The sequence below is a fragment of the Rhinopithecus bieti genome, unplaced genomic scaffold (genome assembly GCF_001698545.2).
Source record: "Rhinopithecus bieti isolate Rb0 unplaced genomic scaffold, ASM169854v2 scaffold_18624, whole genome shotgun sequence".
NCBI classification, from domain to species: domain Eukaryota; kingdom Metazoa; phylum Chordata; class Mammalia; order Primates; family Cercopithecidae; genus Rhinopithecus; species Rhinopithecus bieti.
Genome location: NW_016809607.1, coordinates 2,549,449 through 2,569,318, shown reverse-complemented (window position 1 = coordinate 2,569,318; position 19,870 = coordinate 2,549,449). Strand labels below are relative to the sequence as shown.

General features: G+C 37.7%; 1 pseudogene; it reads right to left on the bottom strand.

Moving 5' to 3' along the window:
* Positions 1 to 3,118: 3,118 nt before the first annotated feature.
* LOC108540671 (arginase-2, mitochondrial pseudogene) lies at positions 3,119 to 18,469 on the bottom strand (annotated as a pseudogene).
* Between the last annotated feature and the right edge of the window lie 1,401 nt (positions 18,470 to 19,870).

Genomic DNA, 19,870 nt, shown 5'->3' with positions numbered 1-19,870 from the left:
ACTTTGGGCAATTATGATGTGCAGGGTTATCAATTTTAACAAATGTATGACCCTGGTGGAGGATGTTGATACGGGGAAGGCTATGCATGTGGGAGGAGGACAAGAAGTGTATGGGAAATCTCCATACCTTCCTCTTAATTTTGCTATGAATCTGAAACGGTTCTAATAAAAGAATACCTTTTTAAAAATCTAATAAAGCACTATAGTTGCGTAGGATTTTTTATATGGGAGCAGCTGGGTACACAGAATCTCTCTGTACTATTTTAGCTACTGTTTGTCAGTCTATAGATATTTCAAAATAAAAGTTTAGAGACCCTAAATATCTGTTTTCTAAGACAGAGACTCCATAGCAATAAACTTATTTGTATTCCACACAGATATAAACACACTTTCAATAGCAATCCCATGTACTCATTTAGGTTAAACACAGTAGAGAAACTCCAGCCCCAGGCACCTATTAAGAGATGTTTATACTAGACAGTATTGGTGCACTAAGCTGCGGTGCTGGAACATGGCACCCCAAGTACTCTGTTTAAATGATGGATATATGACAGCCATTTTCACTGCTTCATTTCTCCAACATGAAATTGCCACTTAGCTTTCATAAAGATTTTAATGAAAAAAATGAAGAACATAATGAAATAGTCTGCAAACAAACCATCAGACTAGTTGGAATAATGGTCTATGACACGTCCACTGTGTTAGCCTTACATAAGAAGGGCTAAACGCAAATAACTAAAATTATTTTTAAACTCCCATGAGATGCTGATTGCACAGCAAAATGTAACCAATATTAATCCACTCCCTTTAGCTTCTAAATTGTCCCAAATTTTAGTCCTTTAGACTCAACTTTTAAACAAAATTAGATTTTAAAATGTGAAAACAGAAAGCAAACACTTATCAATTTGAGTTGTTTCAACTGTAATTGAGAATGAAATAATGTAGATTATGCAATTAGGTTTCAACCTGACCAACATACCAGAGAGGTTTCTTTTTATAAGCTGGGGAAAAAAATTTTAAACAACTTCCAAGAAATTAATTATGGTTTACTTACCTTTGACACATTAGTTTTTCTTCAGAAAATGTCTGCTACAATTTTCTTTATAGGACTCATTGACTTTCTGGAGACATCCTTTTTTTCCAACAGATACTTGTCTTGAGTGAGGAATGGCCAAAACCAAGCAAACAAAACGTGAGTGATTAAGCAAATACTTTGCTGTAGATAACACCTCATTAAGAAAATGATAATATACCAGATATGAAGATTGTTTGGTGGATTAGTGTTATGAATATTATAAAACATATGTGAATTTGAACATAGGATAAAGTAGAGCAGCAGAAAGCGAAATATTCCCACTGGGTAAATAATACATGTGAAGTTGGATAATGCAAACAAATTCTAAATATGCATAAAACATAACCAACTAAATACATATTTACTTAAGAGGCCCTGTAGAAATTTATACTAGATGATTCACTAATATTCATATAATATTAGTATGGAACCTATTAAAGGGCATTTGGTCACACATACCAAACATGCAAAGACTATGAATGACTATTATATATGAGCTAATGTTAGTTTTTCACAATGGAATGTGAGAGCCCAAGAGAGATAATTACACATTATAGTAGGAGGAGGTGACTGCAGCATTATCTTACCAAATAACTGATATTTATGGCAACACGATAAAGTTATGAGCACACTTGTGCTCACAGCCAAGTAATTAGAATTTCAATCAATGTAGCAATCTTGAAGCTACCGATTAAAAAATTATTTGGGAGTAAGGCCGAAAGAACCGTAATATGCACATAATGATACCTTCATTAAAGGAAACTTGCTTTTCTTTCTTTCAAACACTGAATATGTAATTAAGTTTAAAATTCATTCACTCATTCATTTATTCATTTGTTGAATGACAGTGAGCAAAATGATAGAAACCTCTGAACTTATAAGGAAAATAGTAAGACATATAATATGTATCTAATGTCAGGTAAAGAAAAATAAGGCAGGAGGAAAAATGAAAAGCAGATAGTTTACAATTAAAATAGGGCATCAAGAAGGTTGACATTCAGTAGACAAAGAAGGACTAAGCTATGCAGACTTCTGGGGGAAAAGTGTTCTGGGGACCGTGAGTTCAAAGGCTTTTGGTGTGAAGCAGCCTGACATGCTTCAGGAAAGGCACACTGGCCATTGGTGCTGTGGGAGAATTGAGGAGACCCAGAGGTACGCGGGGCAAAGGGAGGCCATGAGGTCTAGTGACCGGCGGACTACTTTAAAGACTTTACCTTTCATCATGAGATGCGGGAGCACATTATCTTTATGAAAAGTAGCAGATGAGAAGCAAGTTAGCTGGAGGGAAGGATTGCTGTGAGGGCTGCAGAACATGGCTGGTTACTCTGTTTTTCTTCTGTTGGAAAGCTTGAGCAGAATTATTCTTATTGATCCCAAGCCCATTTTCATGTAAGTGAGTGAAAAAAGTAAAGCAGGGTCCAGTGGAGAGGCTTGAGTTCTCTTCCCAACCAGGACGCTGATATGCGTCTCCTCCTTCCCTGCAGGCCCAGCATTCTCTGGCTCCTCCTTTATCTTTAGACAGCAGAATAGTAGGTGTGGGTGGACTTAATCTCCTTCCTCTTGTTACTTTTTTTTTCCAGTTAAGTAATTTTTAAGTTGACAAATAAAAATTGTATATATTTATCAGGCACAACATATTGTTTTGAAATATGTACACATTGTGGAACGGCTAAATCAAGCCAATTACCATATGCATGACCTCACATAATTATCATTTTTTTTTTTTGTGGTGAAAACACTTGAAAATCTCCTCTCTTAGCATTTTTTGATATACCAAGGTAGCAAATGCTGCTGTGCGTCTTTAAATGTACACAACACTACAATGCATTAATACCCAGTGAAGTGCAAAATATACACACACACACACATTTACAGTAGTATTATTAGTTACCAAAATGGAGAGGGGAAACTTTACAATTGTGAGAATGTGCAAATGTTCCCATTAAGGCAATATTAACCCAGATAAATACTTAATACCTGTCCTCTCAAATGCCTTACAGTTCTGGAATGTCCGTTGTGAAACAAAACGGTGCACAGTCTTTCCTAAATTCTCACACACGCTTCATTTTCTGACTTGACTGGGAAACTGAAAATCTGGCCATAGGCAATGTCTGACCCAAACGTAAAGCAGTTACATCTTGTCTGACCCAAACGTAAAGCAGTTACATCTACTGGCAGGCTAGCTGTGGCCTTTGCCCCTTCCTCTGAAGTGCCCAGTTGAGGATTGACTTCAACAAGATCCAGCGCTGACAGCAACCTTGTACTATGTATTTCCTCAGTAATATAGATGCCTTCTTGAAAGGTCAGTCCCCCTACAATAGGGATTCCTGTGACTGGAGCCAGTGTGGAGTCAAATACATCAATATCAAAACTCAGATGGACAGACCTTTGTCTTTCCCAATCAGCAGATCAAATTTCTGTTGCATGACCTTCTGGGTACCAAATGGATCAATGTCTCTCATGGAAAAATACTAGATATCATTGTTCTTTTAAAAAAATATTCCAGAGGGTCCACATCTCCTAGACCAGAATACACTACACTTGGGGAAGAGATACAAGGTTTGTCCAGGGAAATCCTAGAAGTTCTGGTACCTTTCCCTGTAGTTCTCTGAGGAGAAATGAAACTGATAGTCCATGGAGATTTCCTGATGAAATGGTAAGGGGTGTACTAATGTCTGCTGGGCATCAACCCAAGTGGCACAAAGGCCTGGGCAGTTCCAGGCATGACCACTAATGGTACTAATTGCCAGGCTAACCAGCAGAGCCAGTTGCTGGTTGGCTGGGCCACTGAGCACAGATTCACTGTTGGGTTGTTGAAGAGCTCATCTGTGGGGACTGGAGCAAAACTACAATTTCCAAAGTCTTTTAGGCAGCAGCCAAAACTGGAGACCCTTTTTATCAATCCAACTTTTCTTCTGGCAGCTGGACCGTATTCTACTCCTTTTCTTTTCTGTCCCTACAAGAACAGGGCTCCTATCAAAGCCAGACTTCTTCAGGACAGAATGCACTTGAGTCTGGAGGAGACAAGTTCCTTAGGAACTTGATTGGCAGTGTGAGGAACCACTGGGGCAGATGCAGAGCTCAGTACAGCTGGAAGCTTCCAGTCTCAGCAATTTTCAAGAAGACAATATATTGTTATTAACTATAGTTGCCGTAACTTTTAAATTCTGACTTCCCACGCACAAACACTAACAGACAGCAGGCAAATATACCAGGCATGTCAAATTTCTCAACCCAGACACATTTAGCAGATTTTATTTTAATGAAATAGAATTTTAAAAAAGATTTTATGCTTCATTAAAGTTTACTTACTGTGCACTTTCGCTCCCTCTGCTGGTTGTGAGGACTGTGGAAAACCACAATACATTGCCCTGCCAGGACTTAGACAGCAACCTGACATCGTTTATGGTTAATCTAGAGAAGGAATGAAGTCAAGCAAGCAGTGAGCACTATCCGTAACCACTGACACAGGGGCATCTCACTCTCTGCCCTGGCCATGATGGAGCTATGAGGGGTCATGCACTGCAGCCCCTACTGTGCAGATGAGGAAGGTGAATTCCAGAGATTCAAGGCCTTCCTCAGCTCCAGATCCACATGTGACTTAGGGTTCAGGGCCAGAACTCTCATGTGTAAATTGGAGAAATATTCCTAGTGTTTGTAAACTTCATGGGCAGAACTTCATGGATAAGTGAGATTGAGCTGTTAATGAAGAGTTAACCTAACTTTAGATGCAGCACCCTTTTCTTGTGAGCTGATTGCAAGTGTCAGTATCAACTGGTGGAAGGCGCTTATCTCAAACCCTTAACAGACAGAAAATGTTCATTTTTTTATGTGATAGAAGAACAGTAAAATTTCAGCTTAAAGTTGTTACAGCTTACTCTCTGAACTCATTAAATGACTACTCTGCTTGGATTTTTAAAATGTGGTTTAATAAATTAAACACTGAGTCTTAAAACCTTCCTTGAGTTGTAATGGCTTTCCTTTGTGAAACCATGTGGGAATCCACCACCAACAAAGTGTTGTTTCCCGTGCTCCTGTGCGTGCCTGGTGTCACCTGGGGTCTATGCCAAGTCAAACAAAAGAAGTTTGGAAATCGTTTGTGAAGAAATTAACTCGTATACTTAAGTATATTTAAGTAGGTCAAACATCTCCTACTCCCCCACATTCCATGACTAATGCCCCAAATAAAAGTATATTCACTTTACATGCACCACATTTCCCAGAAAAAAAGCAGCAAATACAAGACGTTTATCTGTCAGGGTGAATGCACAAGGTTCTGCTCATTTTTGCAGGAGGCAGGGAGCTGGAGGAGCTGCTGTCACCATCCTCTGACTCACAGATCACATAGGAGTTATTTGGTGCAGATGTTAGAGGAGAACAACATCCCTGGAACTTGTCTCTTGAGAATGCTGTGGCTGTAGGACTGAAGAAGTTGGACTTGTAGTTTGTCCTTCCTTTTTGTATGACAGTTATTTATGCACTATTCTTTTTGCCTTTTTTGATTATAAGATCATTAAAGGCTGATACAATGTCTTACTGCTTACAGTATCTAGCATGTACTAGTTGCTAAAAAGAGGTTTGTTAAATAAAGATTTATATACTAGGTTCTGAATACATGTTTGTTAAGTGAAAAACTTTTAAAAGGTAATTCATTTGTGACTTTTCCAAAGCATTTCCAAACTATTTCCTGGACACCATTCTCACCTAACGTGATGAATTAGAAAAGCATCCAAATTGTTTACCCCTTTAAAAATATTTTATAACAGTGAGTTGCAAAACTATTTCTTAAAACGTATTTCTAGGTAAGTAGTTTCTGAAAGGCTCCAACCATTAAGATTTAGTGTGTGATCATTATTAGTATAAATTTTTGAAAAGAAAAATCTATTTGCTACACATTTAACACTAAAGAACTAATATACATGTGTGGATAGCTGTATGAAATTTTGAAGAAAATGTTAGATCTAATTCCCCTTAGTAAAAAGAAATAATCATGTTTAATTGGTAGAATACAGCACTTTCATGGTTCTCTAGCAAGTCAAAGGGCTTGTCCATTTTCTTGACATTGTATTTACTTAAATGAGTTTATCTAAAGGGACAGAGCAAGGTTGCAGGCAGCTTAGAACAATGTAGTAATTGTCACTAATTAAGTGCCCTCAGCTGTGTCTATACTGGGCCACTGTTTACTTGCTTTATACATACTCAGCTGCAGGTAGCCACACTAAAAATTCCTCCACTTGTTATCACCCCTTGCTGTTTTAATTTTTCCGGTGAAATATTGACAAACATGTCATGCTTGACTCTCACACTTTTCCTATGAATGGGTAAATTGAGGATAGAACTATTCTCTCTTATTTTGAATTTTCTGTCTAGAAGGTAGTTCAGGGTAGATGGATGTTGGCACTTGCTCATGGACTGGCCTGATTAAATGATTCTGAAAAATCGAAATTCAGAATGATTGTTCTTGGAATGGTGCTGAACTAGTATTCATTCATCAACATACTCTCAAACATGTTCTTTATAAGCATTACAAGCAATTCCCAAAGCTGGCTGGGAGTTCAGCAGAGTTAACCTTTGTAGACCTGACCCTTGACTGGGATCTACATAGCACCACGCTTGAACCACCATAACTTTCAGCCATAGATAAGAGTTAATTTTTGCCACTTTGAACAGCGTTCTCAAGGTTTCTTTGCCTTAGTTGCCATGTGTATACAAAGATAATAAAAGACTAAATAAGTGCTTCTCAAACTCTAACATGCACATGAATTTCCTGGGCATCATACTAAATTTAGATTTGGATTCAAAGGTCTGTGGTGGAGCCAGAGAGTCCACAGTGGTTCCCAGGTGCTCATCCAAGACTGCATGTTGAGTGCCAAGGGGCTAGTTGATCTCTATTGAGCCCTCAGCCCTGATATTCTCTCCTAAGGCCTTTGCTTGTGAAATATACTTTATCCTAAATTATGTGATAATTCATTGATTTTTGATTATCATGCTATGAGGGTCTTATAACATCACTCAACAAGAATAATGAATGAAGGTATAAATTGAACCATTGGACTATTTTAGAGGTTTTAAAATTCCTAAGTGTACAATAATAATAACTGCAGGAATTAGATGCCAAGACTGTGTGTTCATGATTTTATCATGAAATACTAAACAGCAAAAGTAGATGGCATATTCTGTCCATTATTATTATCAGCATTACTTCAAAACTTTATAGGACCACATGAAATATCCATTAGTGCTAGCTATTTCATTTTCTTCAGTGTATATAAATACACAGCCTGGGAAAAGAATGAACTTTCAAATATTTATTTGCAAAATATTACCTACATTTTATTTTGATGCATTGCTTTTCTTCAAGATATCTCAGAATTATTGGCACCCCCTTAAAATTATCTTTACTTTTGCCTTCTGGCCACATTTCTGCCATCTACCACAATACCACTCCACCCCAAGGTAAAAATATCTACTTCTGGTGTCTTTTTTATTTAAATCAATTGTACAGGTAGGTTTTTTTTAAACAGCAGAAATACATTAAGAATGTAAAAGGCTCTATGTTCTCTTGTTTCTTGGGGTGTTATTTTAGCATCTGCACTCAATTTCAAAATCAGCTTGACTATTTTACATTTATAGGGTTTTATAAATCTTGAACAGCATACCTCTTCATCACTTGGTTTCATCGCGCCAATTGCTAAGCAGTAATATGCAAGATTTTAACAAAAATATTCATTTCACATTTTTCTTTAAGAGATTAAATGTAGTACAAGCAAGTATTTAAAAAACAGTGATTGTTTCAAATGTTGTTCAAAGCATAATGTGAAGGGCCAGAGTAAGGGTTTATGCAGATAACGCATTCATGATTGAACTATTTGTATATTAAATATGATGTTAGGTTATAAATTAACTTAAGCTCTTGAAATTTATAGACGAATTCAAAAATGTAAATCTGCTCAGAAAAGGCTATTTATCTCATTCGTTTGTATGGTAATTGAAGGTTCATAATGAAATAATCTGATGCACAGAACCCAGCTAAATTAGCCTGCCCATAATGTACTATCTTGAAGTGACTTCACATTTTCATTAGAGCCTTTCTAATTTCTAAAGCAAAATTAATGCAATTAGTGATCAAATCAATACATATTGATCATGAGTTTCTTCAATATGGCATGAACATATTAGGTCAAAAGAAAGGACTTTTAAGATAATAGAATAAATATAAGAAATTTAAGTTGTAAATAAGACAGCTTTGTGCTGCTTTCTATTGTAGCTACTATTTATAAGAAAGTGGCAATATTATTTTTATCATTGTTTGGATGAAATTCAACACAATGTGCTACATCCCTGTCCCTTCCCCCCAATGCATTAATAGGGTATTCATTGTCCATATGGATTTTTCTCTCCATAAATATCCAAAAGCAATTTTTTTTTCCTCATGGTGCAGAATTTCAGATGACTAATTACTCAAAAGCATTTCTTTCTTTTCACATGCAAATGTAAGCAAGATTCCAGGGAGGAGCCCACCCCCCAAACCCTCAGCCCAGTAAATGTACCTTTGACGGAGTAGGCTGCGGTTAAACGTATGCAGGAAAGGCTTGAAGCCCAGAATAAAAAATCAAAACGCATTTGTGGAAATCAAGGGACTGTTGCTTTTCTACATACTAATCAGCTTATTTCACAGTGAAATAAAATGATACTTCTAAGAGAGAGAGAAAAAAAGACCCAGTCCTAGAAGCACCCCTCCTCACCCCCAGCTAAATGGATTCTGAGATGTGGTTCAACTGGTGTCTATTCCTGAGGTGTGAGGGGAAACTATGATAAACTGTCTTAACTGGCCAGCTTCTTGTTTTAAGAGCAGATCATGTAGATTCTGGGGAAAATTTTTGAGTAAACCCAAAAGAAAAGATCATATTGTTGAGTCAAGTCTGCCTTTGAGATCTTGCAAAATCTAAGCTGGGGAGAGAGACGAAAACCACAAGACTGTGGTTTGCAGTTATGGCCCGCTAATTTGCTTTTCCATCTTGAGGACATGTGAGGACATGAGCTACTTTTCCTAACTCATATTTCATGACTGTATTTTCAGAAGCTTTATGGCATGTAAATAAATTCCCTTACTGTCTGTGATAAATTTCAATTGCTTTCTTTTAAAAAAGGTAATTAATTTAAAGTTTTTCTTGCAATTTTCACACCATACGAACATAAACAAAGCTTTTCATGGTGTCTAAATTTATAAACTGTAATGACTCAAAAGAATGGCAGTGACAGGTGTACATTTTATTTTGTTTAGAGACTGGTCCCCTTTACTTGAAAGTGATGTCACAGATTTTGAGTTCATACATTTTTTCACGGATATGAAACTTTTTAGTGCTGGTGAAGCAACCTGGTGGAACTGACTTAATATGACTAATCTCATAACTTCTGAAATTAGAGCATCATTGATGAAAATAATAGATTTATATTTGCTAAACTATTTAAAAATTCTCCTGAGGGAGTTACTATATGTTTTTACAGGTGTTTCTAGATTACTACTTAGAACAGTGTTGCCAAGCAATGCAGCATTCACTTGTCACTGGTCCCATGTGATGCTTTGGCAAAAATGAATTCCATGGATAAATATAAAGTTGGAAAGACTGTTATTTTGTGGAAATATACAACGTACATTAGCATAACGAGGCTCTTAGAAGTACTGCAAGAAAGATGACTATTTAACACTAGTTAGCTCAACATTTCCCAAATTGATTGAGTTAACCAATCTTTTGGTTTTTCTTTTTCTAACATATCTACTTTGGGATACTCTGATTTTGATTTAGTGAGTGACAGGGAAGTCATAAAGTCTGAATTCTGAGGATATGCTAAATGGCAATAACCACTTCACATTTTATTTTAGTCATCAGGAAAGAGCTGACAAATCCAGCTCATCAACATACTTCTCTCCCTGCGATTAAAGTCTTGTTCCTTAGCCTGAGCTGTTTCAATCAAATCAAACCACTAAGACTGATAATAACTGATACTACAGCCACCTATTTAAGAATCTCCCCCTTCCTGGCTGGGTGCAGTGGCTCACACCTGAAATCCCATCACTTTCAGAGGCCAAGATGGGAGGATTGCTTGAGGCCAGGAGTTTGAGACCAGCCTAGTCAACATAACGAGACCCTGTCCCTACAAAAAAAAAAAAAGAAAATTAGCCAGACATGGTGGTGCACACCTATGGTTCCAGTGTGCACCTATAGTCCCAGTGTGCACCTGTGGTCCCAGTGCGCACTTATGGTCCCTTTTACTTGGAAGGCAGAGGTGGGAGGGTTGCTTGAGCCCAGGAGGTCAGGGTTATAATGAGCTGTGTTCAGAAAACTGCACTTCATCCTGGGAGACAGACTGAGACTACATCTCCAAAAAATAAAAAATAAGAAATAAAAATCTCCCTCTTCCTGAGGAAAAGATAAAATAGCTCTTTCAAAAAAGTAAATAAACAAATAAATAATACATTGTCTTCATAAAGAAAACAGATAGCACAAGGAAAAAAAATACTTGTAATAATCCCTTCATTGTAAACATCCAGATGCATACTTTTCCAGTCTTTTTATATGTATATAACCATTTAGAAAATTGGATTTGGTATTTATTTCTCATAACCTATTTATTTTCACTCGGTGATACATAGTGAATATGTTTCCATGTCAATACATCTATAACATCATTGCTTTTCATTGTATGCATGTGCCATATATTTTAAAAGGTTAAAAATATGGCAGTCTTTTAGTCAGTAAAGATTGGTATGTTTAATGGCTTTGGTGTATTCTTGATAGGTGTATGGCAGGGACAGGCCCTGTGCAGGCATCACTGCTGTGCTGAAGGGGTGGAGGGGGAAGGGAGGTCTGTTCTTCCTGGAGGTCAGTCTCCTCTACAGAGATAAATCAAGGACCAAGCAGAAGCTGAGGATGCTGCCTGCATCTGCCACTCCCTTCTCCCTTCCTCCTCCTACAATTCATCTTCCCCAAACACCGTCTCCCCACTGAGTTGTCTTCCTGTAAGTGGGGTCTTTCTGCAAGGTTGGGAGCTCTGATTTGGAGGTGATGTTTGCTGTAGAGATGGTCCCTGCAGGGTAGAACAACTGTTGCCCACCCCTCATGCTTAATCTGGGAAGGATAGTCAGAAACTCTGCCCATCAGGACCTCTGTGGTGATTGGAGAGTCAGCCAAACTCACCAGACAGCTAAAGCTGCTCTAGAGATGCCCCATGGCCAACATGTTTTCAGAGGGGCAGCTGAGTACCCTGGATTCTGGTCAAGCTATGGCAGCCTGAGTTTTGCTACTATGGACCCTGATCTTACAATAGACCTAACAGAAGCTACGGGTGGTGCTAATTTTTTTTTCATATTATATTTGAAATTATTCCTGTGAACATGCTGTGCATACTTAGGCCAAAGGTTGCAAGAATGCCTGCCAAAAAATAGGGGCACATATAACTAGATTTTCTAGGGAAATGGAAACCACGATTCATTATCTCTTTTTTTTTTTTTTTTTTTTTTTTTTTTGAGACAGACGTCTCGCTCTGTTACCCAGCGCTGGAGTGCAGAGGCCGGATCTGAGCTCACTGCAAGCTCCGCCTCCCGGGTTTACGCCATTCTCCTGCCTCAGCCTCCCGAGTAGCTGGGACTACAGGCGCCCACCACCTCACCCGGCTAGTTTTTTGTATTTTTTAGTAGAGACGGGGTTTCACCATGTTCGCCGGGATGGTCTCGATCTCCTGACCTCCTGATCCGCCCGTCTCGGCCTCCCAAAGTGCTGAGATTACAGGCTTGAGCCACCGCGCCCGGCCGATTCATTATCTTCTTCTAAGATTTCTTTGAAGACCCCAGTCTGAGCTAAATGCTCCCTTATTTACATTTCCTGACTATTCTGCACATTCCTGCGACTTCTATCACCCTATAGTCGTTTGTCTGTCATTGCACAGGCTTGTGAGGACCTGAAGGATAAGCTGCCATATCTTACCATATTTATTTATTTTTTAATTTTTAAAATCAAGCAGAGACCCTAGACACTAAGTGTGGAACCAAAACTTGGGCTCTTTTCCACGTTGAGAAGTGGAAAAGCATGGATTCTGGAGTCCAACTGCCAAGGTTCAAGTCTCGGTTCTCTGTGACCTTGGGCAAATTATTCAATCGTTCTGGGTTTCTTTATCTTAAAACGTGGATAACAGTAGTACTTGCTTCGCAGGGCTATTCTGAGTAATAATGGGTTGATTTTTCTATGATGCATTTAGAATAATTCATGACATTTAGTATTATATGGCTATTAATTTAATTATAATTTGGTCATATCAAATTGCTCCCCAAGCCTCTTTTCCTCACAGGTATAAGTGAGATATGTTGGCGGTGATTAGCACAGTGCCTGGGACATACTACAGGCTCAGTGGATACTTCCTGGGTCAGATTGATGATCCATTGTGTGAGCCTGTGAAAGTTCTAAATGGGGCAAGCATGAAGTACACTAAGGGTGGGCACTGTAGCCACTTCTTGGGCTTGCTATGCTCCCTGTTAATGGCACATCTGTGGTGGCCATACAGTTAGCTAAGTTAAGTTATACTACTTCTGGCTGTTTGTTGTTGTTGTTGTTGTTTTTGACATGAAGGTAGATAAGAGTATGTAAGTTGGTAATACTCATATTAAAATAGCAGGGAATGCCCAATCCTGTATTTCCTCAATGCTTCCCACTCATGAGCATAACACTGTATAGTGTAAATGAGAAAAAAAAAAATCTGAGTCTTCAGATTGGAGATTGGAAGGAGGTCCATTTTTAACGGCATTGAAATAAGAAGTGAACCTAAACTCACCATTGCTTATTTATGGCTGTAGTTATTTCTCTCTGGTACACCCCAGAGGGTTACTTTCTGTTGTTAATTGGAACTTCTAAGCCATTTTTATTTACAAAGTGTTTTACAGTCATTGGTATTGATGACTTATAATTCCCCCATGAGTTAGGTGTCAGGATGAGGCATTGACACAGGCTCCACTCTCAGGAAGCTGAGACGTGAGGGCGGATAAATCTGCCCCCTCCCACATGGCAGCCATGGGGTCCTGGTTTGCTTTGTTTTGGCTTGTCGGATTCATATTACCTTCTCCATGTGCACTGACAGCAGTTACAATTGGATTCCTGAATACAGGGTCTTTTGAGGAAGGACTGAAAGAGAGTGACACCAAAACCACTTAGCAATTTTTTTGTCGCTCTGTTCACCATTAAAATGAGTTTTCCTTGCAATTGTATGTCTTTTGGCACACTTATTTTGCTTTTTAAAGAAGTAAGACAAATAACTGCCTGTTTATTGTTAAATTTGTAGTGCCAGTCATGACAAGCATAAGGATAGTAACACTTTTGCCAGCAGGGTGCTTATCTGTTTTACTAGTTCAGAAGGACTTGATTGATGCGAAAGACCAAGGTCTCAGTAAAGACAATTTAGCCATTTCCATACAGTTTATGCTTGTGTTAGTTGTATCCTGCAGGGGAGTCCCCAGGGGTGGCTTCTTTGACCTTCCCTCTAAAAGGTAACACATAGAGATTCCTAAAGGAACCATCGTCTAACAAGACTAATGATGACTCCCATGCCTATTATCATTCAGAGACAGAGAAGGAGGCTTTAGAAATGCAGTACCACATTCCTCCCTTGATGTTTCACATGATCTATTAAAGCGTTATGTGGCAGATAAATTAATCATTAAAAACTTACAGTTAAGTCTTTACAAATAATAACCAGGTGTACCTTGATTATCTTTGATCTCAATATATATATTTTCTGTCACTAAACAGATGATACATAGCAGTTTGTTTTACTGACGAGTTTGAGAGACTCAAGGGAAAAAACGCTATTTTCCTCCAGCATTCTTTCTTTTTCTTTTCATTTCTTTCTTTCTTTTTTTCCATTTTTCAAGTTAGAAGAGCTGAAACGAAGTTCTTCAGTCAGTAATAGCTCATGACAGCCAGGATCATTTTTTCATCTTGCTTTGCTGGAGTGTGAGTATGAAGCATCTTCAATGTTTATTATTCCAGCTATCCTCCCATTTGATTTATTTCTCCCATTCACTGCTACTTAGTATTTAAAAGTTCTGACCAGGGAACATGCTCCACATCTTGTGTGCATTAGGTGCTCCACAATACACTGGATTCCACTTAATGCCATCACTTTGGATTGAGGTGGATTTTTTTTTTTTCTAATGTGCTTTTCGTCACATTAACCACTTCCAGGGTTAACATTTTCTACATTCCAAAAAGAAAAGAAAAAAGATGATAACATGAAATAATGCAGTTGCAACAATTAGATATATGCCAGACAACTGAAAATTCATGACAACACAAAGCAGTATTTGTACCATAAATGATTTCTTCATTCTCTATTAAGAAAAATACTTCAACGTTTTAATACACTGCCGGTGAAGCTCAGGTTAATAACAATGGTTTGGGTAAGTGATAAATTCAGAAGCAGCACCAGGAATGTGGTGGTGGAGATAAGCGCAACCAGAGAGGGAAAAGTACTCCTCAGCAAACAGTAGACTTCTTAAAGAAGTTGAAAGAAGAAAAGAATGAAGTGTGGTTGAAATCTTTGTTTATGTCACAGATATTTACAATCTATCTACAATCTACTCCATTAAGTAATGATGTGTTTTTATTATGTCAGTCTAGGAAGGTAACAACTTTAATTTGTCATTTCAAAATTTAATTTAAAATTAAATGTGTGGGCCGGGTGCGGTGGCTCATGCCGATAATACCAGCACTTTGGGAGGCCGAGGTGGGCAGATCACGAGGTCAGGAGATCCAGAACATCCTGGCTAACACGGTGAAACCCCGTCTCTACTGAAAATACAAAAAATTAGCCAGGTGTGGTGGCGGGCGCCTGTAGTTCCAGCTACTCAGGAGACTGAGGCAGGAAAATGGCATGAACCCAGGAGGTGGAGCTTGCAGTGAGCCAAGATCACACCACTGCACTCCAGCCTGGGTGACACAGCAGGACTCCATCTCAAAAAAACAAAAAAAAAATTAAAGGTGTGATTTTCATTTGTATATTGCTCAATAGTATAAGGACTGTGTTATGGCTAGGTACTAAAATATGCGAATTACTTGGGAACAGAAATTAAGATTATTTTTTCAGTTTGTTGAATTCCTTATATGTTAAAAAAAAAGTATTTGTCCTGAGCAGTTAGTGATGATAATATGAATTTTACTTTTAAAATTCTTATTAAAACAAAGCTGTTATTGAAAATTATTAATTGGAAACAAAGATAACTACATCTTCTTGAAATGCCAGTTAAAACTAACTCACTCTAGAGATGACAATATCTCAGGGTTGTTGATATAACTAATTTTCTTCTTTGAAAGAAAAATCATTCTTGGAGAAAGTAATAGCTATTATTAGTTATGATAATAGCTAAAATTTATTAAGCATCTTTTATATGTCAACTGATTTAACTCCTTTTATTATCATGACATCATAGTCTAGTAGGCATTCTTTTCCCTGTTTTTACAGATAAAACAAGACAAAAACAGAGGCAAAGAAAGATGAAGTAAATTTCCCCAGAACATATGGCTAGTAAGGGGTCAAGCAATGGTGGGGTGAGATAATATATCTCCTCTGCTGAACCAATTACAAGATTTCAAGGATGTAAGTTTTTCTCTTTCCTTTCTTGGTAAGACTGACAGACCATCTAATGACATTTCATCAGTGTATGATGCTGAAACCAAGGTCCAGAGATGTTAAGCAATTTGCATGGAGTCACACAGCTAGTTGGTGATGAATAGGGAAAGCTCTTTTGAACCCTACTATGTTATCTGAATTGGGCCAGTCTGGCAGCCTACACTGGACAAGAGTAGGGCCAGGAGTGAATGAATTGTACTCAGAGAGCGGGACAAAAGGAGAATGGTTAAATAAAAATGATTGTCTCTTCAACTAAAAGCGTGACACATTTGGGAGTGGAATAAAGAGCATGAGTCAGGACCACTGCAGGCACATTTATGGGGCAACTGATGTTTTTCTTGGGTATGATCCTCACCTCCTACCATTACCTTCTCTTCTTTTTTTTGCATTATCTGGTGACCTGAATTAAAATTAATTATGTTTATGCTGTCTGAACTCCAATCTCCCTATAAAATCATTCATTTAAAAGTATTAGTGCTATAATAATTCCTTCCTAGAGATTCAAAGAAACTGATAAACTGAATACTGGATGCTGATCTTTTAAGCACTGTAGCATTTAGGGAGAGGAAAAAGTTTGGCCTAAGAGGAGTTTCCTAGGATTCTTCAATTCAGATTATGTAAAAACTAACTTTTACACCTGTTTATAAATATGCCTGACCCTTAAAAGGTAATATTTTTTTCTAAAGAACATTTACAATATGAATAATATTATACATTTGCTTAAAGACTACCCACTTTTGAGATGCCCCACCATGGTCTGATTTTTTAAAAACCCAACTCCATCTTAGACTGTTATCCAGTATGGTGGTCTTTCCCTTATTCAAATCCCTGGAGATAAAATGGAAGCATGGAGAAGTTATTTTCCAACAATAAAATAAAAGCTAACATGGAACCTTTCTAATTCCCATTTGCATGACCCATTATGCTGATTTATTTAATGTTAGATTTTATGGATGAGAGTAGATGCTGAGAATATGTAACTCTCAGATTTCAGACTATACAATCACTTTAAGTTCTTAGACTTCTGGACAAGTTTGACTAAACTCTATTTTTCTAAGTTCTTTTTCCTCTGAATAAGTGGGTCTTCAAGTGGAGAACACAGACTTGTGAGCAAAATTTTATATCCCTTCCTGTCTTCCCTTAACTCAGCAAAGAGAAAATGGAGGATTTGTATCCAAAAGGAAAGCAATTTCTCCCTACCACAGGAATAAGATTGCCAGATTTAGCAAAGAAAAATACAGGACACCCATTTACATTTGAATTTTAGATAAAGAATGAATAATTTTTTAGTATAAGAATGTCCTATGAAATATTTGGATGTCCTGTATTTTAACTGGCAATTCTACCTGAGAAGGACTCGATCCACTTCCCTTAGAAAAGAGGTGTCAGCATTGTTCCAGCAACCTGTGGTCCCTGTGGAAACTGTTGCCTCATCAGGATAGTAGAACATCACTTTTGCCAGCAGCTCTTGGTATGTCCGGTAATAGCAGCACTGTCCCAGTGTTTGTCCTGTTGTCTTGAGCTTCACTGGAGACATGGCCTTTGGGTCTTTTTTTGTTTATGGTGTCAAATTGGTGTAGGAAATGTGGCCATGCTTTCTGGAACTGGACCACTGAGGAAGAGGTAATCCTTTTATATTATGCTGATGGAAGCCACTAATCTTTTAAGCATGGCATTGATGACTACATTCAAACTGCTGCATTGTAATCGAGTTACATTAGCTGGATTATATTTAAGGCCTGCTGGCTTCGTCTAATTTAAGGCACAGTTCACTGACCAAATAAATAAGTTTTATAACAAAGAGGCATTTGTTTTAGGGCCCCCTGCATAGTATCCCAAAAGGGATTTCCTAGGTATCCTTCTATGGCAATCAAGGTGAAATTATTTGTCCTTTCTCAGTCTTGGCTTTCTTACCACCTTTATAGGTGTAATCACTACAGTATAGGTGTAGTGATGCCTGTTGGAAGAGTAAGATTTCACTGAATGATATTATACTAGAGCTATAATGATAGTATAAACTACAATTGTTTAGCAAGTAGTCAGATTAACATTGGTGCTGACGTTTTAAAAATGGTAAAGCAGTTCCCAGAACAATAATTTTATTCCCAACCCTGGCTATCTATGATTATTTTAAAATGTAATCTAGAAAAAGGCACAAGCCATTTGTAATGATTTGAAATGTGAAAGGTGAAAAAAAAACCCCAAAACATCACCTTTATTTATTATTTTAAAAATATAGTGAGTTATTTTCGCCAAGAAGAAATGGACACAGATTGTGATGAACATGCTTAACCTGTAGTTTGAATAAGAAAATCAATACATTAAATGACATGTTAGAAGCATTAAACAAAGGAGAAAAACCAAAGAACTATATTGAAAGGCATGTTTTCCAGCATAGCTGTTTTCAATTGCTAAACGTTCTTCTCCTGTAGCATATGAAGGGCACCTAGTGACCCCTAGCCGAGGAATCCATATAGCTCTGCACCCTTCCCCCACCTGACAGACAGCTGATGTCCTAGGCACGCCTCTGCCCCTGTACTCTATTAACTCTTGGGGTAGAGCAGCTCTCCATGCAGCAAAGCACAGCTCCAGCAGTCTATGTCTTTCGTGTGTTTTAGCAATCAAAACTCACATCTGCTTCTCTCTTTCTCTAATGATTTGTTTCTCTCCAGTACTTACATCCAAAAGGAAGATGCTCACAGTCATAAAGTGGTCCATAGCCTCTAACAACACAGTGATGAGGCATGCATTGCTCCCTGGAAATCAAGTGCAGTGTAAGTCATGGCCTGGAAAAGTGGCCCAGTGTGTACCTGCAGCTTTTCCACCAGTGGCTTCCCACACAGCCATTGTTCTCTTAATTTGTTAGAAATTAAGACAAGTATCTACATGGAAAAGACTTTTTTTTTAAATCTTGCAAGAAAATGCATGAAGATGGATATTTTTAGATGAGGCACTATAGTTGATTATTTTAATTGTATTTGCTATAATTTTAAAATATGTTCAAGTAAAGAAATATAACTTCTGTAGGTAAAATAATTGAGTAAACTTTATCTAACAAAGAAAAAGGAATGTTGATGTTTTTATAATTTGAGTCCTTGCCTTTCAGTAGGTTTCAGGAGTTCAGTAGAATCTGAGTTTATAGCTTAAGCTATTACCAAAGTCTAAGGAAAACAGGACTCAGGCACATCACTGAGAAAAGCTAAAGCTGAAATGTCCTGAAGATATCTCATTGTTAGCTTTGTGAGCTTTCATGGTAAAATCAACTCAGTCACGTTACTGTATAGCAGTGGTTTATATACTTCAGAGAACTAAAGAAGGAGAATACAACTTAAGTTGTAGATGCCCTCCATCTTTGAAGCTATGAATGGAGGATGCAAAAGGGCATGCCTGTTGAATTAAGAGAATAGTGTTTGGCTCTAACCTACCTGGGCTGAGCTGGCTTATAGCAAATCATGCAGTAGCTGAAAGCTAATGTAAAAGTTACTTCAGAGCCTACAAAAATGGATTGCATAAATGAAATGCAAAATGATGCACGGTGATGGATCGTCTGAATATGTATATATCCATTCTCCTTTTCTTCTTCAGTACAGTGGAATCTCTCTGGTGAGGTCAGGGACCACATGTATTTTGTGTAATTTCCCCTAGAAGTGCCTGGCACATAGTAGACACTCACTCAATTTCCCTTGAATGAATGAACTGTGAGGCTGACTCAAAATTAAAGCATCAGATCTGATCAGAAGCCAATTAAATGAGCAAGCACACACTATGACCTCTAGCACAATGCCCAGGACAAGAACAGGTGGGCACACAGCAAGTGCTAGATGATGTTTTTCCTATAGACCTTGGTATTTTCTGCTTTCTATAAAATTGTGTACTTTACTGTACGGTGATAGTTTACCAAATGGTAACATTTCTGCCTTTGTAGATGTTAACAAGTAATTGTTTTAAGAAATACATTTTTTAAAGATTCTAGAATCAAATAAGATTGGTGAATGCTGATTACACTATCCACCCTTAGAATTTTTCTATTTAACTAAGTATTTGAGAAGTACAACAGTAAAGCAACTTTCTTAACCTTTTGAAAACATATTTTATCTTTATGAAGGTTTTGTATACACA